At 34.2% G+C, this 23651-nt stretch overlaps 1 protein-coding gene across 4 annotated transcripts in view; it reads left to right on the top strand.

Annotated features, from left to right (window-relative positions):
- Positions 1–23651, top strand: part of LOC134531634 (alpha-tocopherol transfer protein-like) — a 288390-nt gene that overhangs the window by 212965 nt on the left and 51774 nt on the right. The window lies entirely within an intron of this gene.

Here is a 23651-nt window from a genome sequence, read left to right as displayed (position 1 = left end):
AATTACATTCATCTGCCATGGTACCGCACCAACAGGTGACATGAAATAATTGCAGAACGCATTTCTGACATTGTTGGCGGACAAAGTTCCTCGCACTCCTTGTTGCTGTTGTACATCCTCCAGTCCTGTAATTGTCATAGTGTCTTCGAATGCAAAACCATCTCTGTCACGAACGAAATTATGGAGTACAATACAACATTTAACAATGTCTACAGCGAAATCTGGCTGCACATTGATTGCCCGATGAAGGATTCGCCATTTGTTTGATAAAATTCCAAATCCGCATTCTGCAAAACGTCTTGCCCTACTTAAACGGTAGTTGAATACTCTCTTTTCAACTGAAAGATGTCGTCCTCCAAAGGGTCTCAACAAGTTTCTGTGCAACCCGAAAGCTTCATCAGCGATGAAAACATGAGGTAGTTGAAGTTCCATTGCACCAGGAAGACATTTATCGGTCGGAAGTTCAAGAGTTCCATTTTCGATTGAACTCCAAAGTCTCGAACGTTGAAAAACCGAAGAGTCGCAATCCTTTCCGTAGCTGCCAATATCCACGTACACAAAGCGGTACTCAGAATCCACTATGGCCATGAGAACCACAGAAAAATATTCCTTGTAATTGTAGTACATGGATCCACTTTTGAAAGGGCATACCAAACGTATATGTTTCCCATCAACAGCACCAAGGCAATGTGGGAAGTTAGCTTTTTTTTCAAAACCTGCTGCAATGCTTTCCCGCTGTTCTTTTGTCGGGACTGGGAGCACTTCCGCTTTCATTGTTGACCAAATGGCTTCGCAAACGCTTCTCACAATCATGGATGCAGTTGATATTCCGATTCTGAACATGTAATGTAGCTCGGTGAATGTGCAACCACTTGCAAGGTACCTGAAAACATGGGCGTAGATCCCGGGGGGGCCAGGTGTGCCCGGGTCCCCCTGGAATTAATGGGCCCCTCCTTGGGGGGGCCCACTTCGTGATTTTAAAGTTAATGGTGTACACAGCATATATATATCAGATTATTATTTACAACGACGACAGACACTTTGACATGCTTTATATTCCTACCTTTGAGTTCCGTAGTTATTTTCCCCTACCCCTTCTGCGAAAGCCATGGTATGGAGTTTTCCAGTGAGAACTTTGAAACCCTTAATTCCTAGAAACCGTTCATTCCAAAGGACGAAGCTAGGGTAGGGTTCCGTTAGCATTTCCTCCCCATTGATACCCACACTACCTTGTCCTCTGAAACGACAGTATTATAGGTTTCAGGTAGTCTGTTTTTAAATTGGTTTTGCTCTCGTGTGCGCCAGTCTTCTGCTTTCTTGGCAAACATCAACATGGATAATTTCGTGACGCGGAAGAAACGGAAAACAGAATCTGATTCTCACCTGGTAAGCTTGATTGTTTTATAAGTAGTGACTATTATTTAGGTAATATATTTTATTTAAGTGATTATGTAATGTTTTTTTTTCAGTAAATAAACAACTTAATACTTTAACAGTAATTATAGCAGAATTTAGTTTATTTATGAACTGAAACTTATATACCATGACTGGAATTTTTTTTAGCTCATCTCCATTCTGTAAGGCTAGCTGCTCTGTACGTTACATCTGAATATACAGGGAATAGTTTTTTTCCTCGTCAATATGGAATTTAAAATCACTCCCCTTTTATTATCAAACGATAATTTTCACAATTCATGGCCGATAATCACTTTATAACATTTGTTATTTGATAACTGCAACACTGCACGAGTAAACAAAAGTAAGATTGAGAAAGAAGTATTTAAACGTTACACATTCGTATTTAAGTTAATAAGGAAGCAAACGCGTCTCTTTAATAACTAATCAAGCGGTATATTTTAACTAAATAATATTCACTGCCAAAATACTAATTATACTAAAAATAAGCCGAGAAATGTATGTGGTTCAATTAGCTGTAGGATAAATTTCATAGTTCTATCTACGAGATTTTTCATTTGTGTCATTAAGTTTTTTTTTCTTTTTTACCTGGTTGATGCCTTTACTAAATAAAAGAGTCTTTAAGGGTTTTAATATGATTCGATCGTTCATTTGATGTTGATACGTTTATTAGCTTTGGAGCTTTGGGTTTTTAGGGCGCATCAAAAACTGTGAACAAAGAATTTCACGAACAGCATTTGAATCGCAGTAATTATGTGATGTGGCATAAAAAACCCTGACAAAGTGCGAGTCGAACTCGCGCACGAAGGGTTCCGTACCATTATCTATAAAAACGGCAAAAAAAATCATGTCTCTTAAATATTTATTTTATTCTGTTTTAGAATTTCTTGTTATAGCGGCAACAGAAATACATCATTTGTGAAATTTTATTCTGTTTTCACGTTTGTTGTATGGAAGCCCCCTTAAAAATTTGTTTTATTTTAATTTAATCATTTATTTTATAGTGAATATATAACTAAATATTCTGTGAATATTTCAAGCGTCTAACTGTTGCCGTTTTCAATATCAAGCAAAAACGAACAAAAAAATCACGTTGGTTGCATGGAAGCCTCCTTAAATATTTATTTTACTATGTTTTTAGTATTTGTGTCTAACTATCACGGTTCATGAGATACAGCCTGGTGGCAGACGGACAGCGTTATATTCACGTATATTATTTTAATAGATTTTTTCATGGATATTTTATGTATTTAGGTTAGCAAATTATACAAACATGTTTGAGAGATCATTTCTTATAGTCATTAATTAATAATTACTAAAACATATGTTGCTCTGCTTTATTGTTAATATCACTTACGTAAAAATAAAGTGTATAACATACGAGCTTATCATCCAGAGAAGACTTGTTTCGGTTGACCTCTAGCGCAAAATTCTTAAACCACAGAATTCACGGGCCCCCCCTGGAAATCCTACATATTTGCGCCCATGCCTGAAAAGATAGTAATAGTGCAAGATCATTTATCAGTTGATTGGTAAAAAAAACTATAGCCTATTAACACAATAAGGACGAAAATTGGCCATACGGTTATGCAAAATACGAATTCCCTATTTATCAATTGCAGTTACTATCGAGTTAGTTGTTTGACATCATTTTTATTATTTCATTCTGTAAATATAATAAACTAAAACAAGTTAACATGAAAATAAACAACAAAATTGTGAAAATACTAGTGGTAATTCACTATGTTGTCACACGAATCATTTCTTTTTTGTTGGAGAAAAGGACTTAACGACTAAATGGAAAACTATCAGAGATGGATACAGAAAAGCACTCGACAGAGCAAAAAATGCGAGGAAATCAGGAGCCCCCGCTTAAAAAATCAAGAAGTATGTTTACCACGACCAAATGGATTTCTTAAGGAAAGTTTTTGAACGGAGGGTGACTGAAGATTCTCTTGCCAGTGACAACAGTGACCCAGGAAGTTGCCTCGGAAGTGTAGAAGGTGAAGCTGAGGATCAACAACAGTTTACCGTAGGTGCGGTACCCTCGAATCCGGAAAGCCGTACCCAACAAAGGGAGGTTCTTTCAACAAACAAGAAGGGACGAAAAGAAACACCCAGAAGCCACCCTGACGAATTTGAGCAGAAAATGCTGCATTTACTCGAAACCCCAAACAGACACATTTGTTTCATGCAAGGACTAGTGCCAACACTGGAAACCTTCACTGATGATGAGGTACTCGAATTCCAAGCTGGTGCACTGAATTTGATTCAGAAAATAAAATCTGCAAGGAATAATCCACCTCACTCCGCTGTTACATTTGTTATCGATACAAACCAGACAAATCAGCCTTTTGCATGGGGACAACCAAGCACTCCTCAGCAATCCAATCATAGTTGCTACAACTACTCGCATATAATGCCCACCTCATGTGTGCCCTCTCCCAGCCCAAGCAATACCACAACCACGTCTCCAACACAGACTCCATTTCCACAGGATATGGGACGATAGTGCAATTGTCTTGTTTCAATTAGTATGTGTTTGCCTACCTAATTATTCTTTCATTGTCTATATTCTTTTTTCAATACCTTAAATTTTTCTATTTTTTAATTATTATTTTTAGAAATAACTTTTGTATTACTTATATACAAACTTTGAGGTTTCAGTGTGCATTATTTAAGCTTAATATATATATTGCTAAATTTATTCGCAATAAAGAATGCTGCAAATTAAAGAACATATGAGTTTATTATAATTATTCTCTCTCAAGATTTTTTAGTTCAATTAAATTGAATTTTAGTTTGTGTAGGAGTTGGTGTCCATGGTTTACATAAATTTTCTGTTTAGACAGTGCGATTTACTTACCTTAATGTTGCAGCCAGCCTCAGTTCAGGCTGAATGCAGTTCCTTATGTTAGAATTTTCGAGCTGGATACTATTCTTGATCTTCCCAAGGAGCTCATCAAATGAGGCCAATGACATTCGAAAGTAGTTGTAAAACTTGTTGCCATCTCGTCGAAGTTCTTGATAAAGCGTGGCAAAAACACCTGTTTCATCGCGCCTTTGAATAATAGGATGTACCCAATACGTTTTGGTACATCGGCGTTTTTGTCGTCGAAGACGTCGCCTACGGTAAAGAAGATACATGGCCACGGCACTTGTACGATCCATTCCAATGCTTACTTGCGACTACGCAATGGCTAGCGCCCTAGCCAAAAAGGCTCTCCGTGTGAAAGAGTGGAAGGTAGGAGCGGAAAAAGCTCCCGCTCGCGAGTGCGAGCCGCACGGCTCTCCGTGTGAAAGAGCCCTCAGGGTCCTGCGAAGCCCGCATCGGATGCCTGAAAACGAAACTAATGGTTGAGATGAGAGGGAGACTGCTATACGCTTTCCAAACAGCTGTTTGCGTTATATGAGAACCCAGCTGATTACAGAAAAAAAAAATACTACCTTGCGAGAAATGGTAGAAATAAAAGTTCATCAGACACTCGAGTAAAATAAAAGAAAGAAAAAGAAAGGCCGCCTTCGCCGAGCGATAAGCTGCGATAAAAGAGAGATAAAAGAGAAGGAAACACTGTGCGTTCCCTTTCCAAGCACAAGTTACACATGATGCGTGTACTTAAACGAAATCAAAACTATTGTTGATTTGTTTGCTAACATAAACAAATGCTTTTAATTATGAAATATATGAAATGTTCCTTGAAGTGATATTGTAAATATGATGTTATGTATATGATATGAGATGTTAGTGAGAATTATTAATTTTATCAATTGTTGATATTATGAAGTTATGAAAGATTGTGAAATGATTCTTATGGAAATGCACGAGATGCATAATGAAATTGTACATAGAATAAAACAGGTACAACCTGAAGGCATAAGGATGCCTAACAATGATGTAAACAAACCCTTTCATTAACACGAAAATCAGTTTAGTTAAAGTTATGCTTGAATGTTATCTAGCTAATAATACCTATTGTTAAGATGTAACAATTTCACTTTGAAAGTTATTGAATGGTTAGCCTAAGTTACTATACTTATTATTTAATATCTGATGTTATTTGATCCCATTAGTTACTATTTGTTTTAATAGAGTTAGTTTATACTGAACTGGCTTGTGGATAGGCTACATTAAGCACAGAAGATGTCTTAGCCTGCCGACATTCGTGCGTTACAAGTGCACGATTCACACATGAGTGAAGAGTTTTAAGACTGTTTAATGACCGGGACACGTGTTAGTTAAAATGTACACAATACGGTTCGCAACGGCTGTGTACCTATCAGTGATGGGACCCGACGAGTGCGTCCTTGTGAGAAGTGGCGGTTCCGCCGACACGAGCAGCACCGCAGACGTCCCGACGCCGCCTCTCACGTGTTCGTGGGGTAGGGCGGCAGCTGCAGCCGCAGTTCGCCGCGGAGCCAGGAGCCGTGGTGTCCGGTACTGCGAGCCGCCACACGCCAATCCCGCCGACGTGAGGTGTGGAGCAGGTGTTGGTGTTGGCCGCTTTGAGGTCGGGCGCTGTCCCGATGCCTCCTCAGCCGCCACCGTGGATTACGTTTGCACCGCGGGTGGACGTTGATCCACTGCCGTGACGTGTCCTGGAGAACGTCACATTGTTGACTCACATGTACATACACCCGCTACAGCCATATGAGACTGCTACTTACGGTAAGTATGTCCTCCCACGTCCCTCTCAACAGGAACGGCTCAAGGGAGTAGACGCCGTCGGAGAGCTGTAGCAGGTCCAGCAGAGAAGATTTTGCGCGGGAAAACCCGTGGACCATTCCAGCGCAGGTCTGCTAGCGGCGACGACCCGATGCAAAGTGATTAAAATTGCGCGAATTGTCTGGTGTAACGGTCGAAAGGACGATAGAAAAATAAATAAATAAAAAAAGGAGAAGAAGAAGAAACTCGGTCGCTCCAAGTTTTTTTTTATGTGGGGTGCGCGCGCCGCTAGGCGACAAGGCTATTCGTTGTACATAGTGCGAGAGAGACGGTAAACTGCCAATCACATTGTACTGTTTTGAACAGGTCAACGATTGCAGTTCAATATGATTGACAAGGGCGGCAATTCTGTGCTGTTACTATTTTCAGAATGCACAGAAAGTTATGACTTATTTTAATGATACTATTATTTATAAAAACTTATTATATTGACTGTTATTATTATTATGAAATTTTATTATTTAATTTGTATATTGTTCGCCCGCAAAAGTTATTAAATATATATTCCTATTAATTAGGTATATCTATGAGAGATATGCTCTATGTAGTGGGGAAGACATATATGGACCGGCAATTAGATATACACCTCTAAGGACCAATTGAACAAAACGTATAAACTGTGTTATTATACGTGTCATATACGAAGGATGTGGCATTGTTGGAAATTCTGTTTTTAAATTTAATTCAGTTTTGTGTTTGCAACTTTGTTAATACCTTTTGTTTACAAGATGTGATTTTGTAAATTTCGTTAACAGCATTCCGCCCCGGCCAATCAGAGGCCATGTTTCAAGTAGAAGGCGTCTGGAACGTTTCTATTTGAGAAAGAGTTATGTAAGAGATGGCGTCCCAGTGAGATGCAAGGGCGCGGAGCCTGTCAAAAATTCAAAAGAAAAAAAGATATTAGCTATTTCAGACCATCCGCAACAAAGGATGAGTTTTTTTCGTCGTGTTGTTAAATGTTTACTAGTTTGTTAGGGCATTTTCTGACGAATATGTACCCAGGAGTGATTAGTTTATGTAAGTAAAAACCCTCCATACCATGTGAAACAGCGCCATACTAAAGTTGTTATAGCGACGTACTAATTGAAAGAACATTGAGTTTAAATTATATTATCAACATTTTAAAAGACTTTAAATAACCAAAAACAGTAAAGATTATTGTAATTGTAAACTATCTAATTTATCAATTTTAACCCAGAGGTGAAACGAGAGAGATAGTTTTGTGTTCTACCGATCGTAAAACTGAGCTAAAGCCTAGGGACACGAACTCTACAACGAACTGAAATTGTTATTTAAATACTTGATTTTGTGGATTGCTAACTCGTTGATCACGCAAAAGTGCAACATATTATTACGTATTTTTGAATGGACCTAAATGAACTGTTGTATCGTAATCATGTGTGCGACGTAAATATCCAGATGATTAACGAACATGATAGTCATTCCACAACCCAGTTCAGTAATTTGTTGATAATAAATTTTATTTAAAATTTTTGCAATTAATAAAGTTTCAACGTATGTTAATTTTCCTTACCAATTTACCGAGATATGAATGAACCTGTCATATTAACCTATGTTTTGTGTTGTGTTTAATTCTCATTTGTGTTAAGTGGGTTAGGTCCTTGTGCAGCAATAGGCGCCGATGTAATAAATTGCCACACATGTAATTAAATATTACACATAATTACCAGAACCTGAATAATATCTGTGTTGTTTGACCTACCCTTAAACACTATTACAAATTATATATATATATATATATATATATATATATATATATATCAATATCGGCAGAAAGTAATGGTAACCAACAATCAAACCTATCTAGCATAATAATATTAGAAAGTAGCTGTGTGGGGAAAAGCACAGCACAGTGTTTTATTACGTGTTGTTTCGCATTAAAAGGTGACTAACTGGGACTTCATGCAGTCCAGAATAGAGTCAACTCGAAATAATTCGCGTCCTGCGCAGTTCTTTGCCCTGTAGCTGGCGAGCTGCAGAATACAGCTAAGATACCCACTAATATTTAAATTTATATTAGTAATTGTTTTCAAATAAGATAAAATAATTATGGTTGGAATCATCACTATGAAATAACATAAAACTACTTACTTAAAACACAAGTAAAGGCTGGCATGTTTTCCATAAGTAATTTTAATCATCAAAGTAATGTTCTGTCATGTTAGGTTTACTTTATTTCTTAAATTTTGTATTTTTTTTAGAAAAATATTCGTATAGTGCCTTATTTTTAATTAATTTACTGTCATCAGTAATGATTAAACATAGTGAACATTTAATGTTTATTAACTTCAAAATCTGTTTCTTCGTCAGCAAGCACATTCCACTATCAGTACACAGAAAAAACAGAAATAATGTAAATGTAATAAATAAAATTAATTACAGGGGGTGACATCTCTATCAGCTAGAAAATTTGTAACATTCCATGCATAATTTTGCCTTAGCCAATCAGGCTTCTCTTGGGCGAAAAGTTTCTAGTGTTTACTATCTAGGCATTCCAATGTTTCCTCCACGGTTTGAGAGTAAGGAGAACAAATGCTAAACCAAAACAAATGTCTTAACCTGAAAACTTAGGCTACATAAAACAACCCTATTAAATTTTACAAAATCCACTATAAAACTTTTCATACAAATTATTTATGAGAAAATATCAAATATTTTTCTAAAATCTTGTATATATAATTAAAATTAATTTATTATTATAAAACTGCTGGTCTGCCGAGTTTCAAACCGGTATAACTGAGGAATACCTAAACCTAACATTGATAAGCACACAAATATTTTTTTATAAATTAGAAGCAAAATAATGAATTGTGAATTTCCTAAAATTAAAAGCATAGTTTCTTCTAAAGTATCTAACCTCATTTTATAAAAAAAGAAAAGTTTGAATTATTTGAGCAAAATAATATTTTGCTTTTGTTATTACTTTAATACTTTATTGCATAATTGTGTTTGAACATATTTACCTCTGAATATATTTCATTCACGTCAGTTTCTATGTGTGCTTCGTACATTTATTTTCATGTTGATCCGTGAAATTTCACTTTTGATAACTCAACCCTTAAATCATTAAAAACATATTATAGTTCTTCAGAAGCTTACGAAACAAATGCAACGTTTTTAACTTAAAAAATAAATGGTATTCCCATTAGAATTTTCGTCCTTTATTTTACCCCCCATACAGGATGAATTTACAAAACAAAAATTATACAACTGACTTTCATTCATAAACAAAAGCCTAAACACAAATTTACATATTTATCTTTATATATATATTTCTTGTGTGCGTGTGTATGTCACTGAACTCCTCCTAGACGGCTGGACCGATTTTGATGAAATTTTTTGTGTGAGTTCACGGGGATTCAAGGATGGTTTAGATTCACAATTAGATATTTTATCTTGATTCTGAGTTAAGAAAAACTAAAAAATGTAATGTGTGTCATAGATATACAAACTGTTAGTGTCATTCCTCTATGTCTGCCGAGCAATAGCTTTCAACCCATTACGTTACGTTTTGCTATTGTAAGGAACTAAGTAGAGAGTAAGAAAAAAAAGCTCTTGACAGTTTGAAGTGTCGCCATATTTGTTTCAATTTTCAATACCGTTTTTGTGTATTACAATTTAAATTGCAGAAAAAAATCATGTTTCATAGACACATAAATAGTGAGTGTGTCATTTCTCTATGTCCACGAGGTCTCGCCGCGTTATTTTCTCCTTGGGGCGAACCCGTCCGCTTAGTAAAATAAACAGGTTTTATCGTTTAATGATTTCATGATATATTTCATGAAAATCTGCTCTCATAAAAAAGTTAGTTTTATAGACATTCAATAGGTCTCTCTCTCTCTCTGAATATCAATCTATGAATCGTTACAAATTTATTTCCTTTATTTTTTTAGTTTGATTTGATACAATATGATTTCACTAAAAATCAATTTCTACCCCTTCCTATTTTCATTTCCACATTACGAAGTTTCACTTTTTCCACGCGAAGGGACTCCACGCAATATTTTTGCATGCAATTAAAAACTATTTTTTTATGATGCCAAAGAAGTATAACTTCACATGCGCGTACCTAAGTACACGCACCCATTATTTTTATTTAATTTCTTATATATATATTTTTCCTCCCTACCTAGGGCACTCATAATTCTTTTAAATTTCACGTGTATGTTTTCAATGTCATTCGAGTTGTACAATTTTTTTTGTCAAATTGGTCATTATTTATACTTTGTTTCATTTTGGAAACATACGTATTTTAGGTATTATGACAAATAAAAAAAATTAGTTTCACTAACATTCTTAGGTTTTTATTGTGTGGATAGTTTCAAGTTTAATATTATGTAGGTACATAAATTCTTAAACTTATAAATTTCTTTGAAATTTATTTATAGGTAGGTAGGGCCTACTAATATTTTCTATTTGTCAATATTGTTATTTTTTTTTACATTACATACTTATTTGCAAGGAGTTTGGTTAAGTGTTTATAATTTATCTGCTGAGCGTCAAGAGTCTTAGGGCTGCTGAGACCGAAGACCAGAAATATTTATCAATTATGTAATATATTGTTGAAAAATTTGAATTTAACTATTTCAGGAAAGTTGATTTTTTTTATTAATTAGAATAGTTACGTGTAATTGCCATCTTCCTTTATTTCACATTAAACATTATGTTTGGTTGAGTGTGAGATAATTTTATTTATGTATGTTTTAGTTTCATTTAATTTCTTATATATATATATTCTTATCTACCTACTTCTATTAAATTTCAGGCGGATGTTAACATTTTTTCATTCAAGTTGTATAAATTTTTTTGTAAAATAAGTTGTTATTTATACTTTTTTTTCATTTTGGACTATTTGTTTTACTTAATTCAAAGATTTGTGGTGTATACAGGTAGTGATATCTCTATTAATTTCTATACTCCTTTGGATAAGCAGAATATTGCCACCACAGTTTTACATATAAACAAATCCTACAAATGTTTTAAACATTATGACAAATAAAAAATAGTTTCACAAAAATCCTTTGTTTCATTTTGGACTATGTTTTTTTTATACTTAATTCAAAGATTTGTGGTGTGTACAGGGAGTGATGTCTCTATTAATTTCTATACTCCTTTGGATAAGCGGAATATTGCCACCACAGTTTTACATATAAAGAAATACTACAAACGTTTTAAACATTATGACAAATAAATATAGTTTCACAAACACCCTTAGTTTTTTTTTTGGTGTGTATAGTTTGAAGTGTAATATTATGTATGTACGTAAATTCTTAAACATAGAGTTATTTATTAATTTATTTAGATAATTATTAATAGGTAGGTAATAAGCTTTCTATTTGTCAATATTGTTATTATGGTAGATAGGAGTACAGTAAATGCCTACATTCTTATATTCCTTTATATCTCTTTCGATTTGGAGTGTTTCCGAGCCATTCGGGGTCCTCAACGTCAACCCCACCCCCCCCCCCCCCCCAGGTGGTTAAAGCCCCAAAATTTCGAAAGTTTAAAAAATTTGAAAAATCTATCTCTTTCGATTTTAAGTGTTTTCGAGCCATTCAGGGTCCTCGAACCCCCCGCCCCCCTCTGGGAACAAAGCCCCAAAATTTCGACAGTTTCAGGAATTTCAAATATCTATTCTTTCGAGATGGAGTGTTCCAAACCATTCGAGGTCCTGAACATCCACTTTCCGCAAAAGTGAAAGCCCCAAAATTTCGAAATATAAGAATATATATAAATTGGATGTTGGCATGTATGTCGTCGATAAACTCTTACACCGTTTGACCGATCGCCATGAAAGTTGGCACATCGAAGTGTTTTTATCATGGAGAAGGTTTTTATGCTAACAATTTTTTTGTAACTCGCCGCTAGATGGCGCTGTAGCGCATCAACTTCTAAACCTTTCAACCGATCGCCATGGGTAAACATAAAACCATAGGTCACAGATACACAAACAGTAATTATGTGTCATTTCTTAATGTCCACCACACTGGAGATATCGCTATCCATTTTGCTGTAACTCGCGGACAATATATCACCCGGTGTTCAGCCCGGGCAAAGCCCTACAATTTTAAATAGACAAACACAAACATATGATGATGCACTTTACTTAGAATTTAAATAATATAAATTACTGAGTCCTAAGTCGTTTAACATATTGTCATGTCCACAATTATGGCCTCGGCTGACATTCAAAGCAGAGAAACAATTTTGATACCAACATGGCCGCCTCTCCAAAGAAAGCAGTGTCCCACAGGCTTCTCTACGCAAACCTTGTGGTCTAGGCGACAATTGGTACCACAACCAAACCTAGAAAGCACCAATCATTATTGCCATTTGTTACAGTAAGTATATATTATATAGTTGATGTACGGTGTTAAATGCTTGACAGTGCTACGTAAACTGAATTATTTAATAATGAAATTTATTGCTGGTTGCTGGGTGACAGATGATGGCCTTTTTTTGTAGTGTGTCCCTCTTATAATATAATGAATTATTGTATGGGGGAATTGTATTAAAAGCTTATATTTATATAGCAATGATTGTAACATTCTGGTATTGGTAAAAAATGGTATTTAAACTGCATTTTTAGTGTGGGATCCCCTGTGGATGACCCCAATCTAGGAAATAAGTCAACCATTACATTCGGTAGGCTTTATGAAGGTAGTTACCATTACATGATTGATCATTCGACAGGGATTATGAAGGTAGATTCCAATAAGTGAATGTTTAATTTAAGTTTACCATTTGTTACAGTGTGTGTATATTATATTTATGGATAGGGGTGGCAAAAATTTTTCACATATCGATATATCGAGTTTTTGATATATCGCTTGAATTTTATCGATACCGATAAAATATCGTCTTGAAAACATTGATATAATCGATATTTTCGATATATCGGTCTGTTATACTAGACAAACTTGTATCTGTGCTTTACTTGTTCTAAAATCATTATTTAATATTTAAGTATATGTTGTATTGAGTTCTTTGACAGAAGGAATCACATAATACAATTTTAGCTATTTACAGTAAAAGTAAATTAATCTAAATTTTATTCATTATCATTAAATTATACTTTCTACATTATTTTTTCTCTCCAAATCTTTTTTTTAAAAGAAATTTTCATGTATTGTTATTTTATACACATTTATGAGGATGTTTAGCGAAAAATTCGTAGAATAGAGAATAATGAACTATAATCATTGGAAAATTCTTAGATTCTATTTAATTTTGCTGGTAAGAGCAAGTAGGTCCATCTCCTAATTCATCTTTCAGGGTATGAAGTTTCATATAAGATTTTAAATTGTATTCATTACCAGAAGTTTTTACAAATTTTTTACAAACGCTACACTTCGCATCTGTTTTAGTAAGTTTTGTGAAGTGCCCCCATACATCACTCTTAGGACCCATACCGTCACATCAAACAACAGTGAATACAAAAATAAAACTGTCACAATACAACACTGAAAATCTGCTTCTATCTATAATATAAAAATGAATCGCAAAATGTGTTGGTAAGCGCAAACTCAACAACGCCTGGACCAATTTGGCCAATTTTTTTTTAAATGTTCGTTGAAGTTCAAAGATGGTTTTTACGGCGAGAAAAATTCGAATAATTGCCGGAAAAACCCTAAAACCAGCCCTTTACTTTTTCCCATACAAACGTTTTCTAACTAAAACGAGCACTCGTTGTTTAAACAATGTAGGTATGTTCCTAACGTCAAAGAGTCAATTTGCACTTTATTACCTCTGTACTAAGTTCAATCATATCTATCAAAACAGTGTGCGTTGGAGCACAGATAAACAAAAAAGAAACCGAAATCGAATAGTTCAATTTGGTCGGCTTCGCGATATTATTTCATTTGTTTTACTTTAAAATGCATCAGTTTTCAAGTCATTACATCAGTCAAACAAAACCAGCGTTACCAAAAGTATTTTATAAGTTTAAGTTTTTATTATTTCATTTCCCTATTTTAAATACGGCTTCAAGGATTTGACTCCAATTCATATCAAATTAAAAAAAAGTTGAAACAACAACAAACTGTCAATGTCAGTGTTTTTTTTTCTTGGATTTTAGGTTACCTACCCTAAAGAGTTTGCTTTTGTCAACTGATACACGAAACAAATTCTTACCTATATAGTGTTTTGTGCAGTGTTTATTTACCTATGATCGTTAATTATTGCATGTGACAAAATAATCTATAATATAGATATGCCTCCTATTAGACGAATCAATTTAGGTAGAAGAACCCGAAATGCTACAAACCAAGCTAATTATCGATCTAATCATGCACTACAATGAAAATAAAAATTATTATGTTTCACATGATTAACAATAAAGAGATTACTTTTTTTATTTATCTTTTTATTTATATGTTTTATTTAATTATATTTCTTATTCACAACACCCTATCACCAGGGTGACGGTTCTGTTCAGGAGAATTTTTTGCCCCGACTATAAAATATGTAGGAACCAAAAAATGTCACATTACAAATCATTTTGACAGGACTTTATTGCAATTTAATTAGTCAGTACGAAGTCTGCCGGGTCAGCTAGTAACTTTATAAATAAAGAACTTTCATTCCCTATTTAATCCCTTATTGGAATGAATATGAAAAATCCTTTCTCGGTGCTCATCTAAGTTGTATGAGGAACTCTTGTGCAAAATGTATTGTTTCTAAACCCACTGGTTTAAGATAGCGTTATCTGTCTGTCAGTGGTACAGTTTTATTAAGTAGAATTTTAAATTCCCCAAAGTGACTAAAATGTTTTTAATTAACAAAAAAAAATTAAAAAAATTTATAATGATGTAACTAAGCAGAATTTTTAACTCCAACTAATTAGAAAATTCTTATTTTTTCTATAAATGCTGTTATGATAACTTATTTTCGGTTATATAAGAATAGGCCTATATCATAAATAAATCAAATTAAACCATACAAATTTACTTATTTATTTCAAAACTAACCAATTCGAGAGAAATTTAATCGCTTTAAATCTAAAACTGCACACAGGAAAAATTATTAATTGATAAGAAAACTTAATTGTCGTTGCTTATTGTCCATACGATATAATTTTATAATAAACTAGCTTAAGTACCCGGCGTGGCCTGGGCTAAACACATCATAATATAAGGAATATCACTACCGAGTTTCAATTCTGTAGGTTAAAATCTTGAAAAACGAGAAATTTTGGTTTTAAAGTCCCACTGATTACATAATCGCGGTGCATCAAGGCTACCCATCAGCAAAATCGGGACGCTAATCTTCAGCTTCATTGTGTGGGAAGGCAGATAACCCCTACACAAAACATGATGGACGCACAAGACGTTACAATTTCAAGACAAAGCCATCTACTGATCACACTATATTCCCGAGTGGTAGACATAGATAAATCACACAGACTCACTGTTTGTGTGTCTATTACCTACCTACTATGATTTGCTATTATAAAACTGAATACACCCATTTTTCACTTCCTTAGGGATTGAATTTCATAATATTATGTAGTCTATGTTACTCTCCAGCACATAACTATCTATGCAAAAAAAATAACCTTCGTACCATTGCTCCGTTTCTGCGTGAAAGAAGGACAAACATGCAAACACACTTTCACATTTATAATATTACTAGCTGCAATACCCGGCGTTGCCTGGGCTAAACACAAGGTGTAGTTAGTAATTGTCTTCTTAATTTGAATGTCAAGTGTGAAAATTAATTTATATCACTTTCAGATCCCGGCAAACGTTGTTCTGCCAGTTTATAGTTATTTACCTGGTCTGTATATAATTTAGACTTTATAAAGCAATATAGAAAAAAGCTGAAAAATAACAGATTACTAATATTGAAAAGATTCCATTATCTAGCCAATGCTCGGCCTGCTTTGCAATGTCTCATTCAGTTTTTTTTTGTATAATGTTTGTAGTTCCACATATAAAAATCATCTATCCATCTCTCTATATATATTTATCTCTATCTACATCTATATAGATCTATGTATCTCTCTATCTCTATTTATCTTTTTTATTTCTACATATATACTTCCCACTATCTCTATATCTTCTATGTATGTCTCTATATAGCTCTATACATCTATAGGTATATCTCTTTATCTAACCCATTTCATTTTCTATACCTCGCTCTATCTCAACTTATCTCTCCGTCTCTATCTCACTCTATATATGTATCACTCTATCTGCGTCTCTCTTTTATGTCTAAATAAATTGTGTCATGCGTGCGCACTTATACAACAAAAACAGACGAAGTGCCGTTATATATAATGAAATAAACACATTTTTTTGACACGATTCGTGCTCCAACTATTGAAAGATAGTTATACCATCTCAGTAACCTTCATGGGCATGCGCATAAGAAATCAACAAAATTTCATCGCAATCGGATGAATGGTATAGGAACGCATACGGCACAAACAAACGAAAATTAAAGACATGACAAACGCATCAAACGATGGTGCGTTTAAAATTCAAGGCAACTCTATCTTTTGACGAAGTTAAGAACAAAACTATTATTAGCGCCTTTATTTTGCTAGCCGCTGCGAGCTCCACTAAGCGGACTCGTCTCACCAAGGAGAAAAATATTAATTTGCCAGACCTTAACTATGTGTATGATCGTGTGTCAGATATAGAGAAATGACATTCACTCACTATTTGTATGTCTATGACCTATGATTTTTTCTGTTGTAAAATGAAATTATCACTTTTTCACTCCCTTAGGGGTGGAATTTAATATTTATATTGGGTCTATATGTTAATCCAGGTTATAAGCAAGCTGTAGGCCAAATTTCATTCAAATCCATTACGTAGTTTTTACGTGAAAGAGTAACAAACATCCATCCATCCATACTTACAAACTTTCGCGTTTATAATATTAGTAGGATATTATAGTAGAAATTGCTGGAGTTTTAGTGCTTCAACAGTATTTGGTTAAACTGTCAGAAAATGTATTATTCTAACTTCTTTGGCTTTGGCTATTCTCCTGTTAGAACTTTACATACTTTAGGTGTTCATGAAGTTTAAACCATTCTTTCTTATCCTCTTCTTGAAGGCGACTGATGTAACCAGGGCCATGGTAGAAATTTTGCGCATTGTACATGTACCATCACACCTGCAAAAAGATCATGGAAAATAATTGTACAATGCCACGTTTAGAGCTTAATAGAGAATTTTGGAATCAGACACTATTCAATATTTAATAATGACAAAGCATATGCAGTCAGTATGGAATGAATCACCAAGTTGGTGCACTTAAACTTTGCATCGTAGGTATTTTCATCTTAAAGAAGCATTAAGTTCAAATGCAATTCTGGTTTGACTCATGTAGCATGCTTTTCTCAGTTCTTCGAGATTGAACACTATATCATTGGTGTGTGAAGAATAGTTTCCTACACTTATTGGAGCCAGAAACAGTCTCGGTCTATCGACAAGTTCGTTTGGGTCATTACAGTGACACCTAATGTCAGTAAAAGCAAAGAAATAATCCACATCATTATCTTATTAAGAGTTTGTGCTTTTTTTTTTGTCTTTCGTACACCTGCACCAGTCTTGCGTGAGCGAGAGTAAGCCTTGGTCTTGCGGGTCCCGACTATAGACTTGGCCTTCGTCACCTTTGTATCCCCCAGGGCCCAATTTATTCTCCTAATCCTGCAACTGGTGAGCCGCTTATATATTCAGCTTCCTGCACCAGTATCTCATCAGATTTGTTCCTAGATTTCAAGTGTTTGCAGAGGAAATTAATTTCATGCCACTTGCATGCTTTAGGAAGAGAAATAATGCCCAAGTCACTACGATCTAAACATTTCGCTCGATTTGTTCCTGGATTGAAAATTCTGTAGCCAGCAGTGTGTAGCTTCAAAGGTAGAGTATTTATTAGCGAGTTCACGAGTCATTTAGGTAACAAAATGTGTTCCTTTCTTACCTCATAGACATATTATACACAACTGAGCTACAAGTATTAATGTGTTTGGTTTTATTGAAGATCGCCAGTATCATGTGATTCGTCAAGCAGGAAAGTTTTTCCCGTGCCTATTACTCAGGTTGATGAAGCCAGTGAGTGCCTATCGCGACACGGTTCTTTGTTGCCCTCTACAATACGATGCATCATCACAGTGCCATACAACTGCTGAATAACATTCGTTCTACTAGATTTGCTGGAGGAACCAATTGGTCTTTGGTTCGAGAACGTGTACCTGTATTACAATTCACTGCACGAGGAATAATTCTTGATAATTATCGTCCGGCCTCTTTACAAGGAAAGTAACGACAAGATTTTTATTAATTTATCATCAAACATAAGTAATATAATTTTATAATATGGATGTACCAGTCACGCTCCCTGTTATGATAACGAACTGCAAACTGGTCTCAAGACTCGCACACAGAAATTCATTACTCGGTCAAAAATTTAAAATTGTGAAAAAAGAATTCCATAAGTACCTGGTTACCATCGATAAGTGCCTGGAGGCCTCCGATTCTCGGTTTTTATAATCGAATTATCAAATGCACAAACACATGATAATTCTATGACTTTTCAATATAGCCTGAATGCATACTATTTCACTTGGCAACGGAAAAATATCTTGCTAATAATAGAATGTATGTGATTGATTCAAATTCTAAATAAATAGATAAAGTTACTGCAAACAAATAAAAAGTTTAAGATCAGCTTATACTACCTATTTAAAATAGTACAATGTCAGAATTCGCCAGTGACTTTTACAACAATACGTTCTGCCCGTGAAAAATATTTGCTAGCTAGAAGAGACGGACTGTCGTGTGAAAAGTAAAATGAAGAGATATTAAAAAAAATTTCCTTGTCATCTTGAAAAAAAAAATAAAGAGGGACCATCCATTATCACTATGACAGAATTTGATGACGAGATACCAACTGAAAAAAAGAGGAAATATGATCCAGCTCGAAAAGAAAGAGAAATTTATGAGTACTGAGTTTAAGCACAACAAAACATTACAGAAACGTGTATGCAAAGTAAATGCATGCGTTCGGCAATACCTGAGATCTTCCTGACTCGGAATAATGACACAACCAATGGAGTGTACAGAGATCTATTAATGTTTCCTCGGTGCTCATAAATACACTTTTCACAAGGAAATACAATATGCGTAGAGGATGACAAAACCCACAAGACTCCAGGTCTGTACGAATTTATATTTCGCAGGGTATGCTCACTTAAATTTGCAAGATTACAAAAACTGCTATAGAGTACTCATGCACATTTCCGCAATAACGATCCTGAATGTAGGATGTTTTTCAATAAATAAAAGGACAAATATCGAAAATATTCAGTAAACTTGCGTTACAAGGCGAATGTTTAGAAACCCTAAAAAATGGTCTAATCTTTGACAATGTGTATTGGGACGACTCAAACGAACTAGTCGATCGTCATCGACTTACAGAACTTACAAGTGTTTTGATGTATTGCTGAAACTTGTAAGTGATAACAATTGCGCGGTGAATTTTACCACGAAAATGAATCCCAAAAAGGCATGAAGGATAATCGCCTTCTTCGGACCATGTTTTCATACACAAAGAAGAAAGATCCACGAAATCGTAAAGCTAACCTTGGCCACATTGTACTGAGATCCAAGCCGAAAGTTGTCTTCGAATTATTTTTCATGGTGAATCTGAGCACCGAACATTCCGTTTACTCACATTAGTGAATCAGAGCCAATGAACTACTACCTTGAAGATTTGGACCACACATTCGCAGCGACTTCTATGCCAAAGAGATTCAGCCTGCGATTTATCCCGACACGTTTTTGAAGGAGAAGATTCTCAAACGACGAAATGGACTATCCTGTATTAAATGCTGGCGCTTTCCATTGCGCTTTAATCGTGGGTAGCAAATGTGGAATCCGAGAAATGCTTAAGAATTGAATAACTTGCTGGTAATTTACTTGTATCAGAGTAGAATTATAAATATCTAATAAATATAATTTGTAAGTATATTTTTATTACTTTATATGTCTCATAGTATATTTTTAATTAGTAAAATTATTTTACTCTGTATTGCTTAGGGTATATAAATCAATAAAAAATAGGCAATTTTATGATTTTTACAAGGTTTTTTAATAATTTTTTAAAAATAATAATGGAACTTCAATATGGTGGCTGCATGTCATATCCAAGTTGGCGGAATAAAAATGGTGGAAATTTCAAGGAAAAAATGGAGGAATTCAACATGACTTTAAGCTCTAGAAAAAAAATATGGAGGAATTCAAGATGGTGTCCTGAGTCAAAATCAACTAAGATGGTGGTTGAGGTCAAGGTCAAGGTTATGATCAAGGTAATTAATGAAGGCTACCGTGACATCAGAATCAAAGATGGTGGACCAGCACCACAACACCACAGCACCACAGCACCACAGACTGTAGACCTGCATCGGATCGGCTATTTTATACTATCTGTCGCTGTAACTGATCACATAGTTCGTATAGAATTAATAAATATTTTTAAAGACGGCCTTAAATATTTGTAGATAATCAAAATATTTTAATAAATAAACATAATACTAGCCTTATGCTTATTTACCAATAGTCTTCTGAAGCTGGCATTGACTTATTTTTTCAATTATTCGTCAGAAATGAAATTTGATTACGACGATAAAACATCACAGACTGCTTAGCTTGAAAGTTCTCGACTGACTCGTTCCTGACAGATGTCAGTAATTTCTTCCATTAGCAGCTATACCTCCGACCGATCAGAAAGTTCTTTACAAATTTTCATTAGCCTTAAAGCCGCAAGTTATACTCAAAATACCATTTTTAACGCAAACATTAACTTTACGACATAATTTTATTATAAAACAAAATTCTGTGAGTCTTTTAATACGTGAATAAATATTTAATTTCTTGAAAAATAAATTTTTAAGTTTAATCTTAATATAAATGAGACTCTCTGTTGGCCTTCTTGAGAAACTAAGAAAATAGTAAATTTCAAAATAAAAAATGCATTATTGATTTAAAGAAAATGAACTGATTCAATTATATAGTTATTACGTTGAACCACGGTAAAATAATTTAGTAGGCCTACAAACGGCAAAGCTTATCAAAAGTTAATATAACGACTGCAATCACGTGGTTGTAGGAGAGTATTCACAATATACATTGATATACATAATACTTAATAAAAGGAGGGTTATATGTACTTAAACGATCATAGCCACCTTGAGCCCAAACAACTTAGCGGAAACTGCATTAACAAACGGAAAAGGAAAAAAAAAATATATATATATATATATATCACAAAATCCGACACGATGAAGACAACGCAAGAAATCACAGTAAGCTTTCTAGGGAGTAGTAAATTTCAATTTTTAGGTTTCAATAGAATCCATTCATAATTTATGAAAAAAAAAAAAAACTATTTTCCTGGAAACTGGTTTTTATACTGCAAATAAAGATATTTTAAATTAATTTCCTCATGCATTTAATTAATTAAAAAAGGTATTTTTATTATATTTTTTTCAGTTTTGAAGCTATAATTTAAAGTTTATCTGAATGAGTAGATACCCATAAGAAATTTTTGACCAGATTTAACCTTGTACCGTCTGCACGAACACCGATTACAAGTGTTATGTTTATTTAGGTATCTCTTATCACTCTTTTTAGTACGAAAAAACTTACTGAAAACATTACATTTTAAGATTATCTCACATTATTGCGTAAGGTATTGTTTACCTAATTTATATATATTATTGATTAAAAGACAATGTATGGGTACATAATAAAAAAAAACAAAGATCGTGCGTAACTCAGTACATGTGGTGAATTATTTGGCAACTGAAAACTCGACTCGTAAGTATATCGTAAGGGGTAAAGCGGCACAGAGAGAGAGAGAGAGAGAGAGAGAGAGAGAGAGGAGAAAGAAGAAAAATTACTAATAAACATGAAGTAAAATTATTCCTTAATTCAATATAACAGATAATGATATCAATAATTATTGTCAAGCATTGATTAACTTACAATAAAAAATACTGTTCACTATTGAAGTAATCACACCATAAAATGTTTATAATTTTTAGGAACCCAAATATAGCACGAAAGCAAATCTAACTACAATTTATACACATTTTAAAAAGTAACACAAATAAGACAACTTTTATTCTGAACTACATTTATAATATTACTTAGTATTACTCAGTAAAACCATTTATATAATTCCATAACAAGATAACACAGCGCGGGAATTTGGCTTTCATTTATTTTTCAAGTAATAAGGATTCTAATATTATTTTAATTACTGAAAATTTGTTTCAAATAGAAATAAATAAACATAAGTTAGCAAAATTATTACTCACTTCAAAATAACAGGTCAGGATATCAATAATTATTCATCAATTAACACTGATTAACTAAAAAAAAATATTACTCACTGTTTAAATACTCAAACCATAAAGATTTTTTTTGTAATTATCAAAGTTAGGATTGATTATAATAAATTAGTTTTTAATTTAATTTCATATTATGTATAGATTAGATGTGATCGAGCATTTTTCTAGACTGTATTGTTGTTCTGCAAATATAGCCTTATCATTGAGTTGTAGTGCAACAGACTTTGTCAATAGCCTACATAGACATTCTGCAATGTATTAATAGGCATTGATGAATGAACAAAGAAAACATGTCCGCCGCTCCGTAACGCGAAAACTAAACGGCACGTACCTTCCTCATAGTAATTATTTAAATTATAACCATATTGCACAAAGTGAAAATAAAAACAATTAATATTCTACGCACGGGATTGGTTTGAATTTTTTTTTTTAACTAGTTGTTAGTTGGACTCGACATATTTACACACATTAATGGGCTCATAATTATAATACGGTATGTGATTAAGTTAATCAAATAATACATGACAAAGAATTACCCTGTCAAACTAAAGCGTTAAAATTATTATACTAGTATAAATACATGTAGTTACACAGCTAAAAAAAAATATTCTTATAACACTGTTCAACAACACCGATTTACACAAGTAATTTTTAAAAATATACTTAAAAGAACACAGTTTTCTTGCGAAGATGGCCAGCGGCGCGGTGCACAATAACCTCAAACCTCGTGCCCAGTCGGGTGGCGGCAAGCTCAAGCGAGCCCCTACCGCCGCGACCCGCACAGCGGGGTTCACCCGGAGTCGCACGCCGCCATGTGGAGCTTGCACAGTCCGCAACTTATTCACCGTTATTTTAGCGTCAGAAACGATTCACAACAATGTTTCACTAAAACGTTGTATTCAAATTCAGCCTTGAAATTTTACTCCCATTGTGCCCAAAGAAGTTTCACTTCAAAATGTACATACTCAACGTCGAGTTCTTTAGATAAAAATGACGGCTGAAAGAGGGAAATGTAATAGCGACGAATTGTAATGGTACGGAAAACAGGAGTACCCTGAGAATAATAACTGACTTACGGCTACTTCCGCCACTTTTGACTCTTGTGTTTAGACATTTATGAACCCA

This window comes from Bacillus rossius, chromosome 5 (assembly GCF_032445375.1).
Source record: "Bacillus rossius redtenbacheri isolate Brsri chromosome 5, Brsri_v3, whole genome shotgun sequence".
NCBI classification, from domain to species: Eukaryota; Metazoa; Arthropoda; class Insecta; order Phasmatodea; family Bacillidae; genus Bacillus; species Bacillus rossius.
This window is presented reverse-complemented; position numbering and strand designations above follow the sequence as displayed.